Here is a 17847-nt window from a genome sequence, read left to right on the forward strand (position 1 = left end):
GAGGGAGAAGGGAGAGTTTCCACCTATGGCCAGTCCCTCTCAGTATTCCACTGGTATTGATCCATCACGGTTATCCTCCAGATGGTAGGGTAAGGAGTTTTGTACTTGTCCAAGAGAATAGTGGGTGCCATTTGTTCAGTGATGTGTTTATTCATCCAACAAATATTTGTGAGTGACATATGTGTCAGGCACTCTTACCGGTACTATGGTTACAGGAGCAATGAAAAATGACAAAATCCCTGCCATAATAGGACCTATATATTCTAACATATAAGTAAAATATATACAAGGTCAGATGATGATAAGTCCTATTGAAAAAAATAAAGCAGGGAGGGTGGACAGGGAGTGCTAAGCTATTACAATAACATTAGCAAGAGATGATAGTGTTCAAAAATCACAGTTGGAGATCCTAGTACTCCACTCTAAATTGATAGAACAGCTAGGCAGAAAGTCAGCAAGTATCGAGAAGACTTAAAAACACTTGCCCTCACTGATATTTATAAAACATTCCACTCAATGACAGCAGAATACACATTCTTTTCAAACATGCATGGAACACTGTCTAGAGTGGACCATATGTCAGGCTATAAAACAAGTTTCAATAAATTTAAAAGGTCCAAAATCATACAAAGTGTGTTGTCTAACTATAATACAATTAAATTAGAAATCAACAACAGAAGGAAATTGGGGGAATTACTAAATACTTGGAAATTAAACAAAACACTTCTAAATAAACCATTTGTCAAAGAAAAACACCACAAGGAAATTTTAAAAAATATTTTGAGCTGAGTAAAAATAAAATTCAACATATCAAAATTTATGGGATGCAGCTAATTCAGTAATTAGAGGGAAATATATAGCTATAAATGTCTACACTAGAACAGAAGACAGTTATTAAATCAATAACTTAAACATCAACCATAAGAAACTAGTAATAGAGGGACTAAATCCAAAACAAGAAAGAGAAAGGAAATAATGAAGAGTAGAGTAGAAAACAGAGAAGTAGAAAACAGAGAAGTAGGAAACAGAAAAATAGTAGCGAAAAATCAATGAAACCAAAAGTTGGTTCCTTGAAAAGACCAACAAAATTGATAAATCTTTAGCTAGACTAACCAGGAAATAAAAAGAGGAGACATAAATTATCACCCCCCCAAAAAAAGAGGGGCAATCCTTTCCATTCTTGCAAAAAATTAAAGGATTATAAGTGAATATTATAAACTACTACTTTATATCAAATTAGGCAACTTATGTAAAAATTTCTAGAAAGACATGTTACCTAAACTGACTCAAGAAGAAATAGAAAATCTGAATTGATATATAATAAGGTAAAAACTGATTTGTAATTTGAAATCTTCCCACAATGACAAAGTCACACCCAAATGGATTCACTGGCAAAAGTTTTCCCACTAAGACTAGGAATATGGCAAGCATACCTACTCTTACTCCTTCTACTCAACATTGTACCAAAGTTCTAGTCAGTTTAATAAGGCAAGAAAAAAATTAAAAGCATACCAATTGGAATGGAAGAAGTAAAACTGCCTTTATTCACAGGCAACATGATCTTGTATGTAGAAAATCTTGAGAAATGCTCACATTAAAAGATATATTCGAGTTAATAAACATGTTTGGAAAGGTCACAAGGTACAGGATCAATGCACAAAAATCAATTATATTTCTACATGTTAGCAAGGAACAGTCCAAAATCAAGATTAAGAAATGGGGCTTCCCTGGTGGTGGAGTGGTTGAGGGTCCGCCTGCCGATGCAGGGGATGCGGGTTCGTGCCCCAGTCCGGGAAGATCCCACATGTTGTGGAGCAGCTGGGCCCGTGAGCCATGGCCGCTGAGCCTGCCTGTCTGGAGCCTGTGCTCCGCAACGGGAGAGGCCACAACAGTGAGAGGCCCGCATACCGCAAAAAAAAAAAAAAAAAAAGATTAAGAAATGACTTCCATTCACAACAGCATCAAAAAGAATAAAATATTTAGGAATCAAGTTAACAAAAGAAGTGCAAGATAGGGCTTGTACATTGAAAACCACAAAGCATTGCTAAATAAATGGAGTTGCATTCCATGTTCATAAACTGAAGACTCAATTTTATTAAGATGGCAATTCTCCCCAGAATGATCTATAGATTTAACACAATCCATATAAAATTGCCATCAGGATTTTTTATAGAAATTGACAAGTTTACCCAACAATGCATATGAAAGTGCAAAGAACCTACAGTAGCTGAAACAGTCTTGAAAAAAAAGAGAAAAGAATTTATATTGCCCAATTACAAACTTAACCATAAAGCTACAGTAAGCAAGACAATGTGGTACTGGCATAGGATAATCAATAGATCAATGGAACAGAGGTGAGAGTCCAGAAACAAACTCTCACATTTATGGTCAGTTGATTTTTGACAAATATGCTAAGGCAATTCAATAGGGGAAAGGTAGTCTTTCCAACAAACAGGGCTGAGACAATTGGCACTTATATGCAAAAAAAATTGAAAATAAAAAGAATGTAGATAGTAACTTCACACCATACACAAATTAACACAAAATGGATCATAGACTTAATGTAGAAGTGAAATTACAAGAATTCTAGAAGAAAACATAAGAAAAAAAAATGTAGTGACATTTAGATGTAGAGTTCTTATATATGATATCAAAAACAAGAAAAAAATTGATAAATTGGACTTTATAAAAATTAAGACTTTTGCTCTTCTAAAAGGCACCGTTAGAAAAATGAAAGGGGGAAGGCACAAACTGGGAGAAACGGTTTGTAAATCATACGTCTGATAAAGAACTTGTATCCAGATTATATAAACAACTCATATGACTCAATAATAAGACAAGCAATTCAATTTTTAAATAGTCAAAATATTTGAATAGACATTTCACCAAAGAAAATATAAGAAGAGCTAATGAGCACATGAAAAGATGCTTGACATCAATAAATCATTAAGAGATGCAGTTTAAAACCAAAATGAGGTATTACTATACCCCCACTAGAATGGCTATAATCAAAAAGACAGACAACAACAAGTATTGGTGAGGATGTGGAGAAATTAGAACCCTTATACCTGTGGGAATGAAAAACGATAGACCCACTTTGGAAAACAGTTTGGCGGCTTCTTATAAAGTTAAATATATTTTTACAACCCAGCAATTCCACATCTAGATATCTACATAAGAGAAATACAAACATACGTCCACAGAAAGACTTAAAGTTCAGAGAAGACTTACTCACAATAGCCAAAAAACTTGAAACAATCCAAATGTTGACTAACTAATGAAAAGATAAACAAATGTGGTATGTCCATGCAATGAAATACTATTCAGCAGTGAAAAGGAGCAAACTACCATTGCATGGTACAACATAGATGAACCTCAAAGACATTATGCTAAATGAAAGAAGCCACACACAAAACACTACATATTGTATGATTCCATTTATATGAAGTGTCCAGAAAAGGCAAATTTATAGATACAGAAAACAGAGCAGTGCTTGGCAAATCTATAGATATAGAAAGCAGAGCAGTGGTGGCCAGGGATTGAAAGTGGGAGCAGAATTCACTGCAAATAGGCACAAAGAAATGTTTTGGGGTGATGGAGATGTTCTAAAACTGTGATGATGGTTACACAATTCTATTACTAAATGACTACTAAAAATCATTGAATTATACACTTACAATAGGTGACTTTTATAGTATGTAATTACACCTCAATAAAAAAAGAGAGGTGATGGTGGCTTGGTTATGGGGTCTCAGAGGGGAGGTGATGAGAAGTGCTACCAGCAGATGGTAGAAGACAACATTATACTACGGGTGAGCATAATGGGGAGACCAGGGTCTTGATCCAGGTCAGATTTCTTCAGAGACATCGAACCAATAGAATATATATATATATATATATATATATATATATATATATATATATGTATCTTTAAGAGGAAATTTATTATAGGAATTGGCTCACACAATTATGGAGGACAAGTCCCACTACCTGCCATCTTCAAGTTGGAGAAGGGAAGCCAGTGGTATAATTCAATCCAACTCTGAAGATCTGAGGACCAGGGCAGCTGATGGTGTAAGTCCTGGTCTGAGTCTGAAGTCCAGGAGCACTGATGGCTGAGGGCAGGAGAAGATGGTGTACCAACTCAAGCAAAGACAGCAAATTTGCCCATCCTTCACCTTTTTGATCTATTTAGGCCCTCACTAGACTGGATGATGCCCACCCAAAGTGGTATGGGCAATCTTCTTTATTTCTTCCTTATTCAGCCTACTGATTCAAATGCTAATCTCTTCCAGAAACACCCTCACAGACACACCAAGAAATAATAGTTTACCAGTTATCTGGGCATCTGTTAGTCCAGTCAAGTTGATGCATAAAATTAACCATCACAGTCACTTAACAGATCAACATGTAGATTAAAAACAATACTTGTGCTTCATTTTCCCACCATGTACTGTTTGGGGTTTTTTAACATAAATTTATTTATTTTTGGCTGCATTGGGTCTTCGTTGCTGTGTGCCGGCTTTCTCTGGTTGCATTGAGCAGGGGCTACTCTTTGCTGCTGTGCGCAGGCTTCTCACTGCGGTGGCTTCTCTTGTTGTGGAGCATGGGCTCTAGGTGTGTGGGCTTCAATAATTGTGGCTCGCAGGCTCTAGAGTGCAGGCTCAGTAGTTGTGGCTCACGGGCTTAGTTGCTCCGCGGCATGTGGGATCTTCCCGGACCAGGGTTCGAATCCGTGTCCCCTGCATTGGCAGGCAGATTCTTAACAACTGTACCACCAGGGAAGTCCCTGTGATGAACTTTTAATCTAGTGAGTAAACTGGTTTCCTGAGTCCTGTGTACGGTTCTAGAAAATTAATCAGACCCAAGGAAAGGGTTGAGGAAATCTCTGATTTATAGCCAGCTGGTCAGAAATATAGGTGACAACCTGGACTTGCAATTGACATCAGAAGTAGAGGGACATCTTGTGGGACTGAGCCCTTAACTTGTGGAATCTGATGCCATCTGGGTAGATAGTCAAAATTGAGCTGAACTGTAGGATACCCAGCTGGTGTCCAAGAACTGCTTGGTGGTGTGGGTAGAACGCCCACCCTGCCCTGCCCCCTGCACCCGCCCCAAACACACACAATGGAATTGGTTGCAGAACCTTTTCATAGGCAATAAAAATCATGGAGAAATTTTGAGCTCAAGAATGATATGGTTTCAATTTCCCAGAGCCACTGTAGGAAGAAGCCACAGGATGAACAAAGGAAGACAACATTAGCTTCCAGAGTGTGGTCCAGATACCACGAGGTGAAAAGGGATCTGCACTGTGGTACTGACAGTGATGAGAGTGTTGGAAGAATAAAAGCAGAACAGAGAGAATTTGTGAATTTCTCTCACAGATGACTATCTAGGGAGGGTGCATTCAAAGATGGCTGTGGTTCTGAGCCTGGACTGGGAGAACAGTGTCATCAGGAACAGAAACAGTTTCATCTGGAGAAGAGAGACTTGGTGGAGAACATGATAGATTCAGTTTGGGATATGTTTGGAGGAAGGGATTCTGGCAGAGCAATCAAATGGAACATTTTAGCAGTCAGGCACTTAGAAAGGTAGGCCTGGAACTCTGGAGCTCCGAAATTTTAAGCAATGATCAGCCACCTTCAACGTTCTTTAAATCATGGTACATGGATAATTAAACCAGGAAAGAGCATTTTTAAACAAACATTCAAGTACTACCTCCTCTCTGGGTTGGCCTGTTTGTCTCAGTAACTACGCCCAGTTAAGAGGGTCTTCCAAGTCTCCTGCCTCTTTGCTCTTCTTAACCAAGGAAAAGGGAAAAAATCCAAAGAATTCTTTCGTAACAGAGAGTAAATGTAGGGTTCAGTGAGTTTACCCTTATTCTTAATAGGCTCTAATTAAATGAGCTAACTGGCCATAGATGGTTAGCATTATACTTTAATTAGTAGAGGCTTAAAAACTCCTCCTTCTGTAAACCTGGTAGGCAAGTGTGAGGCCTGCAGCATTTCAACAGGACTCCATCAAAGAGAAAGTTGGTTGGGAGAAGAGCAACTTCGGCATTAGAGGCCGGGGCCCTGTGAATAAAGCTGTAACTATTGGGGTTTCATGGTCCCCAATCTCAATGTTTGGATCCTGTGAAACAGATTCTACGGTGGGCAGTTTTCCTCAAGCTCCATCCCTACTGTAAGTTACCAGGCTGGCATGAATTTTAATATTGGAATCAGGCTATATTGCTAGAGCTATAGGAGTAATGACTCTCCCTCTGGGTGGGATTTGAACAATCTATCCCTTTCCTAGAAAGTTCTTCTGAGATATTAACATTTTTACATTTTACTATGAAATGAAGACATGAACTCACAGGTGCTAGGATCTTCTTAAGCAATCTGTGCCTCCGTTACTCCATTTAAAAAATGGATGAGGGCTTCCCTGGTGGCGCAGTGGTTGAGAGTCCGCCTGCCGATGCAGGGGACACGGCTTCGTGCCCCAGTCTGGGAAGATCCCACATGCCACGGAGCGGCTGGGCCCGTGAGCCATGGCCGCTGAGCCTGCGCATCCGGAGCCTGTGCTCCGCAACGGGAGAGGCCACAACAGTGAGAGGCCCGTGTACCGCAAAAAAAAAAAAAAAAAGGATGAAATATTATTGTATATCTCATGGGATCATGGTGAGCATGGAAGGAGTTAATTTACATATGGCATATTAGGTATTATAGTAATTTATGTATAGAAGAGTGCCTGGTTCATAGTAAGTGCTCAATAAATATTAGATTTTTAATTTTTATCTTAGTAACTCTCATTCAGGGCCCTTCTCTTCTACATTTTTTCCCTGAAAATGTTAATTTTACATTACCTGCATTGTTACTTAAGAGTTCGTTTGAATGCACAGTTCTGGGCCCCAAACTATACCAATGGGATCTCTCTATCCCTGGGAATGGAGCCCAGAAATCTGCCTTTGAACAAGTTTTCTAAGGGATTTTAGTCTCGCTGGAGTTTGAGACCCACCAGTCTACTGGGATTATGTGAAGTATGGATGACATTTCTGCCTTGCCTTCATGTCCTGCTGCCTGGATCAGCTATGGAAGTATTCCATCATCTAGAAACCCAAGACTGAGATGTAATTGTTCAAGGCACGGCGGAGCCTGAGTCAGTATAACGTCAGCAAGATCACTCTGAAGAGCCCCTGAGTCTTGTAAAAATTTCCCTCATGATCTGTTATGATCAATTCCTGGCCTGCAGTCTCTGGAGGGAGCCTCCCACAGACATCAGCTTCCCTAGAAGGAGATCTGTTTAGGGAGCCTGGTGATGCTTTGAACACATCTGTCACCACATCAATCAAGTCAGATCCACAATGTTCATGATTCCTGCTGCTTCCTGGCTGTGAATTATCTGATTCCCTGGCATGTCAGCATATCAAATGATTCATTTTGAATCTCAACCTCACTGGATGTGACATTCGAATTTGACTCCTCTGCGAATCTTTACCCCAGAGCAGCTACCATGTCTCATATGAGAATCTTGCCACATCATCATAGTGATCACAATACAAAATAATGTCCTATTGTTATGACTTTATGGTTGACTGTCCAAAATCTTTCACAGCTATTATCTGACAAGCCTTCGCAATGGGAGTTAGAAAAAACAGGAGTCCCTTCTGCTTCACAGGAAGCAAAACCTCAGGGAGTTTATGTGACTTACCTAAACTCACCTAACAGATTAGAGGCTAACATGACCAGCAATTCTCCATGCTCGCAGCATGGTCTTGTCCTGCTACCCTACATGGTCTCCAGCCGTTGTGTCCTCAGGGTAGAGAAGAAGTGAGGAGCAGTGAATCGGAGTCCATCACTCACTGCTTTGTGATCTTGACAAAACCCACCTCACAGTGGTGAGATAAGGATACAGTGTCAAGCATAAAACTCCATAGGTGCTGCAAGTTAATATCCTCACCAGTATGAATAACTACAGACATCACTGACAGTAAGTGATGGTGGTCCTGACCAAAATGGCTGAGAGGCCATCAGGATCCTGTCTCCACTCTTACATATTCTTTTTGAGAAAGAGGATAATTGGTTATTATGTTCCATTTTTGTCTTCTTTTGCTTTGATAAGGTAGAGAAAACTTCTGGAACGTATTCCCCAGTTTTCAACAACTGTAGACTAAATTATTATATTATATTATATTTGACACAGGGAATTGAGGGTTTTTTTTTCCCCAGAGGACTGAACTTAAGCTATACTCTTGTCCCAAATCAAATGAGTTCAGTTACTCTGTTTTGTTCCAGTAACTTTTTGACCAAATTAAGAAGACATAGTATTCACACACACACACACACACACACACACACACACTAGACTATTACTCAACCATAAAAAGAATGAAATAATGTCATTTGCAGCAACATGGATGGACCTAGAGAATATTATAGTGAAATAAGTCAGACAGTGAAAGACAAATATGATACGATATCATTTATATATGGAATCTAAAAAATAATACAAATGAATTTATATACAGAACAGAAACAGACTCATGGATATATAAAACAAACCTGTGGTGGTTATCAAAAGGGGAGAGGGAGGTGGGGGAAGGACAAATTAGGGGCATGGGATTAACAAATACAAACTTCTGCATATAAGATAGATAAGCAACAAGGCACAGGGATGCCCATTATCTTGTAATAACCTATAATGGAATAAAATCTGCAAAAATACTGAACCACTATGGTGTGCCCCTAAAACTAACACAATATTGTAAATCAACTATACTTCAATTTAAAAAATTAGGGCTTCCCTGGTGGCGTAGTGGTTGAGAGTCCGCCTGCCGATGCAGGGGACACAGGTTCATGCCCCGGTCCAGGAAGATCCCACATGCCGCGGAGCAGCTGGGCCCGTGAACCATGGCCACTGAGCCTGTGCATCCGGAGCCTGTGCTCCGCAATGGGAGAGGCCACAACAATGAGAGGCCCACGTACCGCAAAAAAAAAAAAAAAAAAAAAAAAATAGTAATAATAATAAATTAAAAATGCTGAAAAGATACACTAGATCAGATGAGCAGGTGAGATACAACCAGGCAAGGAAAATATATTAGTTGGATGAATTTCCCAGATACCTGCTTGACCTGGTAAGCTGGTCCCTGACTAATTTCTCAACCACATCTAGAAAGTTAGAATGAAATATTAAATAAAGGAATAAGTAAACATGTTGACACTCAGGGAACAATTTGCCTTAGATGATGTAATTATAACTTTCAGTTAAGTACAATCACAGAGATTTTATGCCTCGTCTCACAATCACTTCCTGCTAACAACAAGTTAATTCATTGCCACTACCTTTGCACCTTTCTGTTCCACATACAACACTCACCAGAACTTAAAAAGTCCTTGGGGGAAACTGAAAAGTGAGGGAGGAGAACGAGTTACCTGTCAGGCTAAGGACCATGGAGGTTCTGAGTGCATAAAAAACCCCAATAGAGGCAACATCATAGAGGATTAGCGTATTAACACAACAACCTGCATTCTCTGTACATCTAATGAGGAAAATCCTCCTCCTGCCTGCCACTGCCCCTCCCCCACCAACTCCCCGAAGCATCTGGTACCCTGGGAATTTGTTCCCACCCAGGCAGGGCAAGTGAAGCCTGACACAAAACACTGTGAGCATCAGAGTGGCCATCTGACATGCAGAGAAATGACCCATGAGGGGAATGTAACCCAAGAAAATAACTCGTGGGAAAACAAAAATATTCCCAGCAGCACTATTTTTAAGGGAAAAAACTATAAAGAACGAAAAAGCAGACAAATGTATAGAAGCTCCAAAAATACCATGATGGAATACTACACAGCTGATAAAAATAACAAGTTTATGGACTACGAACATGTAGGAATGTTTATATAGAGCCGTGTGAAGTGGAAAGTTACAAATAACAATGTAAAAATTAATTTCTGTGACTGTGTTTAAATCCTGAACACTGCTGTAAAAATTCTCACCACCCGAGAGAATAGAATCTTTATGAATTTATCCTATCTCAAATTAAATGGACCACATTACTGCATTTCTCTAGTAAGAACATTCTCTCAGTCTTACAACTTCTACTTACATTTCTTCCACTAGTCTCACACTTCTCAGCTCTCTCATAAGAGAATCCTAGGAGTCGTCTGTGACTCTTGCTCTGCCTGCCTGATTTTGGCAACACAATCCCTCTCCTTTCTTGTGTTCTAGCCACAAGGGCCTGTTGGATCCTTGAATTTGCCAAGTGCTCTGCTGTCTTGAGGTCTTCCATTATGCACTTCCTGCTCCCTAGAAGGCTCTTGCTTTGCATAAGTCAACTCAACCAAGTCTCATAGTTATGCCCCTCCACTGTTATCCACATGCACGTTTCCCTTCATAGCACCTAGCATGCTGTGTAATTATAGATATATTTGCATGACTAGTGGCTTACAATGTCCCCCTCCCCTAAATAAACTGTAAACTCCATGAGGAATCTGGGCTATTTACAATCATATAACTACCTAGCACTTGACAGAGTGACTGGCCCAGACTGGGTGTCTAATAAAACTTTGTGAATGAATGAATGGATGTGTGAATGAATGAATGGATGGATGAATGAATGAAGTGATGTGAATATAATTTTTTTATTGAAGTACAGTTGATGTACAATATTATATGTTATAGGTATACAAAATAGTGACATAATTTTTAAAGGTTATACTCCATTTATACTTATTATAAAATATTGGCTAGATATGAATATAATTTAATATTCATTAGGTTTTATTTTTTCCACAAAAATACCATGTAGCATAGACTAATGAAAATGCCTTGCACTCATTCGAGTAGTACTTTCTAATTTCAAAGCATTTTCATATACAATAATACAATTTAAAAATTCTTTAGTATCCTATGAGGTAGACATTATTCCAGCTTCACATTTGAGGAAATGGAGACTTGGGGAAATGAAATAATTGGTCCAAGCTGAACTAAGTGGTAGAGAGAGGTATGGAATCCACACTTGCTTGGATTCAGGCCAGTGACTTGGACCTTCTGCCTCTGTGGCTCCAAGTATGTCACTGTGTCCACTATAGGATGCATTGGGAGCACCAGAGGGCTGGAAAGTGCAGAGGCATTATCCTGGTGGCTACTGATACTTGGGAATGATGGGAGGTGATGGGGCTACAGTCTGAGGAGAGGGTCCTGGCCCTGGCCAGGGAGGGTTGGAGTGATGTGGCAGTGGGCAGTGGGCCACAGATGTGGCTCTCAGGTCACTCTTTCACATGCAACCTGCAGTTGTTCAATGCCTCATTGTCAGTGTTACTCTGGCGATCATGCAATAGGTATATGAAACTATTGATTACTGATAATTGCACAGATGGCTCGGTAGTCATCAAACTCAGATGCAACACAACAGAACCAACAGAGCATGGGCTTGGGGTCCGAACTCCTGGGCTGAACGCCAAAGGTGTGGTCAGAAAGTCAAGTGACACAGAGAAGTCAAGGAGAGTCAACATGGAGATTTCAACACCATCACTCTGGCAAAGCTAGGACCTTATTCATCATATTGTTTGTCCTATCTGAATATTTATAATAATAGAAGCTCAAAGGGCAGAGGGGTGGTGGGAGGGAGTATGATATAAAAAGGCAAGTAACCAAATGAAGGCCTAACCCTGAAGGCAGAAAATCCTTTCTTGGGTCACATGCTATTAGTGCACCCTTTTCATCATTCCAACTTTCACACTGTGTTAAAGCCTTCATCGTCTTTTCAACCCCTGTCTACAGCAGCTTCCCATAAAGAGCCTGATGACAGCTCTGTCTGTTGGGAAAACCACAGCCTCATTTTTCTCTCTCTTCAGAAGAAGAGAGAAAAAAACCTTAGAACTGTGATACTTGCCACCACTTAACAAGGTGGGCTTGCAAGGCCAGCAGTGGAGAGGCTGGTTATTTCTTCCCTGACAGCATCTGTAATTCCAGCAGCTGCCTCTAGGCAAATGGCAGGTGGTGCCTGACGTTGATTGCACAGGCCCAAAGCCGAGATTCACCCCAAACAAGTATAACTAAAACAAATCAGGAGTTGAATGTTCATTGCCCTTCTCACGCTTTTTGAATTATTAAATTACTAAATTTTTTGCATTATGCTTTTGTATTACTAAAACAATACTACAGTTATTATTAATAACGTAATTACTTGAGAGGAACACTGTAACATTGAAACAAATCCAATAATAAATATAGCTACCATTTTTAACACCTTGTCTATGTTACATTTTTCATTTTTCACAATAACCTTTTTACTAGCAAGGAAAATGAGATTCAGACTTACCCAGTAGGGTGCGAAGTTGGAAGTTAGGAGATTAAGTCTGTTCCCAACTATGTTATTAATTAGCTGTGTGGCCACAGGCAAGTCTAGTTACCTCTCTGGGCTTCGATTTCCCTTCTGGAGACAGAAAATGAGTGCGTTAGACTTGCAGATGGTGCAGGTACCTTCTTGCTTTAAGTGTCTTCAGGCTGAATCTTATTGCTTTCTTTCATCAATGATTGTTCTAGTTCTTGTTTCGGGTTTTAGGTTTTTTCTTTCCTAATCCCCATAGTTTTCTCATCATCCAACTCTCAGCTTATCATCTCTCAGTGAGATTTCATTGACCAATCCTGCTAAAATAGCTTGTCCAGCCTCCCACTCTTTATTACAAAGTCGAAACACCTTGGCATGACACACACAACTGCCACAGATTGGCCCCAATTTTCTCCTCCGGAACCTAGTAAACAGTCAATGAATATTTGTTGATTGAATTTATAAATAAATCCAATTTATTAAAAGTTCTTTTGATTCTGTCACAGAAACCCTAGAATTGTGCTGTCCAATATGGTAGTCAATAGCCACATATAGCTATTTAAATTTAAATTAAAAGTTCAGTTCCTCAGTCTCACTGGCCACCTTTCAAGTATTCAATGCTGTATGTGGCTAGTGGCTAGTGTAACGGACAGTGCAGAATAAAACACGTCCATCATTGCAGAAAGTTCTACTGGGGAGTGCTGGTCTAAATTCTGGCCCTTTCTCTCCAACCCTACCGTGATTCCTCACCTGGATTCTTATAACAGTCTCCTAAGTGGCCTGAGAGTAGCCTCCTCCCGTGCTAGTCCATTCTCCACTCTGCCTCATTCATTTAGTTCATTTATTCATGCAGCAAATATTTAAGGAGGACCTTATACATGCCAGGTCTTCACAGGAGACCAAGCAGGGCATGAGTCAGACCTAGTCCTGCCTCTGTGAACTTACAGGCTGGAGATAATGTGTGTATGTCATTCTCACGCTTCAAAACTAATGTTGGGTCCTCTACCAAAGTACTCTACAGTGTTGTTCCTAGAATTCTGGGCTCTGGGGGATACAGCAGACAGAGTCAACTCTGCTCTCAAGAGGGGGTTAACTGATAGAGAGGTTCCTGTGTGTGTGTGCGTGTGTGTGTGCGCATGTGTGTGTGTGTAAAATGGCAGGAGGGCCCATGGGCTGCACTTCTGCCTTCTAGCCCTTGAGCTGGAGGACAAATGGCCTCTTCGTGCACTAAGGTCTCAGTTTCAGCTCTCCCTTATCACTGCTCCTGCGTGTTCTGTACCTGGTCCTCTACCATATTGCTCTAATGCTGTCCCCTGTCCTCTGCATACCCTTCTTTCAGTGGGATTTTATTTCTCTTACCCTGAACTCTCATTCATCCTACCAAACCCACTTCAAGTATCATTTTCTGTGAACTCCTTCCCGGCAACCCCAGATAAGCGAGGGGATCCTTGTCCTGTGTGCCCATAGCTACTTCTTATTCATCATCATAGCCTCAATGCCTGAAATATAATAAGTCCCCAATAAATGATTTTGGACAGATGATTAATGAATGATGATTGGACGAATACATAAGTGAATAAATGTATGAATATTATGAAAGTGCCTGGCCTGTCTGCAGTTCCCCGGGGAGGATGCATTGGTTCTCAAACTTCAAAGTGGAATAAAAAGACCATAAGTATCTACTTACTCTTTTCAAAGAGAAAATGTTATTTTTCTTAACATTCATACTTTTAACCTGCTCTAAATATCCCTTCTGTTCTTTTTTCCTAGAGAAGATTTTTTTCTGTCTCTGCGAGCCTTCCTTTGTGACTACCCAAAACTCAAGGATCAAATACTTCATTTCTAAATGCCATGTGTCACAGGCAGCTCTTTCTTCTGATTGGGGAATGACCTCAGTGCCGCCAGAGTGCTTGCCATTCCTTCCAACTTTCATGTTTACGACTGCTGTCAAAACTGTCCTGTGTAAGATATAAAATTTCTTCATTAAGCATGAGTACACCACTATGTGAGTGTTTTATAAACCAATCTGAAGCAGGCCTAAAATTTCTTAATTTTTCTCAGACCTTTAAAAACACAATCAAACCAAAGAGAAACCTCATGAAATAATCCCACAGAGGTTCCCTCCAGGTGCCCTAGGGTGACCGTCTGATCACCCAACCATTATTGTTATTTCTATGGTTTCTATGAAACCCCTCAACAAGCCACTTCAACAAACCAGATATTAATTAACCTTCAGTTAGCTTGCAAACATTCTGAGATTCAAATTGTTTTTCTTGATACTTCAGCATATTTTAAGCGAGCAGATTAATCTTCCTCACATCTGCCCCTCCACATGACTCTGCAGACACGTCATCTGAGATGGGAACCTGGGTGTCTTCACCAAAAGTACACAACCCCAGCTGCTTCTCACTTTCCCTAGCGGCCTGAGCTCTGTTTCTTTCATTATAGGCTGGGGAAGAAAAATTGAGTTGGAAATACATCTATAATTACACTTCTTGGAATTACTTCAGTTAAATTTGTTAGTATCAATTACACAGGAGAAATATTTCATCCTTAGAAAATCCTAGTTGCTAAAATCTTCTACTAGTCACTTAATCAGCAATACTCAGAGAAAAAGCCACATCCAGCCCTTGCACATCTAAGATTTTGGTACACAAAATTATAATCCTTGAGTTTTTTAGATTACTTTCTGGTAAACTCCTGTTCTGATTTTATCAATAGAAATGATCCAGTAATGTGCATTGCTGTGATCAAGGCTGCGTAAAGGGGGTCAGGTGTGCGTGTGTGTGTGTGTGCATGTGTGTGTGTGTGTGTGTGTATGTCTGTGTGTGCTATCCTCAGGGTATCAGTACATATCACACCAGATCAATAAAGGAGTTTTTGCAAAAAATAAAGGCTTGCCAGAGGCTCTGGAATTCCCAACTATGACTTACAACAGAGGAATTCCTTCCCAGATTGTGAAAACTTTGTTGACTTTTAACTACTAAAAAGAACTGATCTTAATGTGAGGGAAATGTTGTGGGTTTCTTAGGAAAAACTGTTGTGTAAATATAGTGGTTCTGTCTTATTATCTTGGCTTAGCCTGGAAAAGCAGAAGCTAACGTAGATGCATTAACCTTTCTCAAGTATAGATAGAGGTTTAATGAGGACACTGGACGTTTGCTGTCCATTTCAAGGAAGATCAAATAAGAAAAAATGGACTTAAGTTTCAACCAGAGAGAGTATGATCAGGCTTAAGCGAGAGCTTGTTGATTAGACAGCTGGTTTATGCAGCTTCTCTAAAGAGGAGCAGGGGATTTAACAAGTACTTACTGGGTGTCTATTGCATAGAAGGCTTAGGTTGTGGAGGATGAAAAGAAAAGCAAGGTACGTTCAGTCTCTGCCCTTTAGGAGGTCACAATCTAGTTGGAGAGAGGAGAGAATTACTCACAAAATGACGGGTAATATAGAACAATAATGCAAGATATGGCTTGAGACAGTATACACAAGGGCCAAGGGAGTATGGGAGTTGAGCACTCTGAGCGTTCTGAGTCCAGGATAGGGAGAGATCCCCACGGGCTGAAGCAACTGGAAAATCTTGGTATTAAGCCTTGGAGGATGGAAAGGGTTTTGTGAAGAGGAGAGAAGGAGGAGAAGCAGGAAGGGTATTTCCAGAGAGTTTACCAGATAGTTTGAAAATAAGCTTGAAGAACAAATACATAATTGTACTTATATAAGGTAACTAGAGTAGCCAAATTTTAAAAAGACAAAAAGTAGAATGATGGTTGCCTGGGGAGGGCAAAGTGGGGAATTTATTCTTTAATGGGTACAGAGTTTCAGTATGGGAAAATGAAGTCTTTCTAGAGATAGAAGATGATTGCACAACCATGAATGTACTTAATGACACTGAACTGCATGCTTAAAATGGTTAAAATGGTAAATTTATATTATACCCATTTTACCACAATTTTTAAAAATTGAGATAGATTTTTAGATAGAGTTTTGAGAGGATGAGTTTATATTGAACTTGTGAGGTCTCTTCTTTTATGACTCCATGTTAACTGTATGTGTGGCCCATGTGACAGCAAGTGTGAAATTATTAAATATAATCCATCCCTGGGCTGTTGCACTTTAAAGGTATTTGATGGTTGTGGTCATCTTGGTCTGTTGAGGTTGCTGTAACAGAGTATCATAGACTGGATGGCTTACAGAAATGCATTTCCCACAGTTCTGGAGGCTGAAAGACTGAGGTCAGGGCACCAGCATGATCGGGTCCTCTTCTGGTTTCAGACTTTTCCTTGTATCCTCACATGGCAGAAAGAGAGGAAGCAAGCTCTCTCTTGAGTCTCATAAGGGCACTAATCCCATTTGTGAGGGCTCCATCCTTGTGACCTCATCTAATCCTAATTACCTCCCAAAGGCCCCACACCATCTTCTGATATCCTCACACTGGGGTATAGGTTTTCAACATATGAATTCAGTCCATAACAGTGGTTGACTACCTAGCAGCTTTTCCCCTCCTTCTTCTTTACACACAGAAGTCCACTTCCACTAGAGAGGCCAGTTACTTTCCCAGCTTCACCATAGGTAGAACATAGGCATGTGACCCTATCCTGACCCTTGATACTAAGGAGAAATCTGCCAGGGGGTAAAATTTTGGAAAAAATTTTCCTCCCTATTTAAAAAAGAGATAAAACTCGAATGGTGTGCACTTTCTCCCTGTCTTCCTTTGGATATTTTTGTGAAGACATAATGCTTAATGCTAGATGGCTAACCTACAACCATATGGGAGAGCCTAAAGAATGACAGATAAGTCAATATGGAATCTTTACTACCTTGTTACTATATTAATCACCCTCATAAAATAGATTCCTCCTTGTTTAAGTTAATATTAGTTAAGTATTTGTTTATTTGCAGCCAAGATGATTCCAATGGACTATGGTATTACAAAGACAGCCCTACAACACATTGCAGGAAATTCGTATACTGCTGGAGATTGTTCTTCCCTTAAAAAATGTGTCTGTTATAATTTTCTTCCATTACATGACAGGCAAAATAAAGAACATAAAGAGCAGGACAAAAAGAATAGCTAGTTCTGGGTTTGGAAAGGCATAGGACCATCAGCAAATAAGCTGGTAGTAAACAAAGTAAATAGCCAGTATTTTGCCACACACTGGAAAGAATCACATTCTCCTTTGTATCTGAGAAAGGTTGTATTTAAAGGGAACATTGGGTAAAAGTATAAACAAAGACTGAGAACTCTCTGAAAACAGTAAGGGTCTAGAAGCAAGAAAGCAATAACCCAGTGCAGATCAGAGCAGGATACTAACAGTGTAGCCTAAGAAGAGGGTCAGTGGAATCCAGAAGACAAACCTAAGGTCTGCATCAGACCACTGTCTTCTCTCAGCTCAGCTCTATAGGTTTCAGTAATTCTCAACTAAGCTTTCTGCTTTTCTTAGTAAGACCCAAGTTAAAGTGCCCCTCAACATACTGCTACATATAGATACAAGGTCTGCATGGGTCTGCTCTGATTTGAAATAAAGATTCTGACACTC

The 17847-nt window shown here is 39.9% G+C and overlaps 1 protein-coding gene across 5 annotated transcripts in view; it reads right to left on the reverse strand.

Annotated features, from left to right (window-relative positions):
• Positions 1-17847, reverse strand: part of TSEN15 (tRNA splicing endonuclease subunit 15) — a 135731-nt gene that overhangs the window by 54251 nt on the left and 63633 nt on the right. For 4 of the 5 annotated variants that reach the window (XR_013828177.1, XR_013828178.1, XR_013828180.1 and 1 more), the window contains exon 7: positions 12305-12418. The gene's annotated coding sequence lies outside the window, so the exon portion shown is untranslated. Of the gene's footprint in view, positions 1-12304; positions 12419-15625; positions 15715-17847 lie in introns of all 5 variants that reach the window. The other variant, XR_013828179.1, reaches the window with a different exon arrangement.

This window comes from Stenella coeruleoalba (genome assembly GCF_951394435.1).
Source record: "Stenella coeruleoalba genome assembly, chromosome: 1".
NCBI classification, from domain to species: domain Eukaryota; kingdom Metazoa; phylum Chordata; class Mammalia; order Artiodactyla; family Delphinidae; genus Stenella; species Stenella coeruleoalba.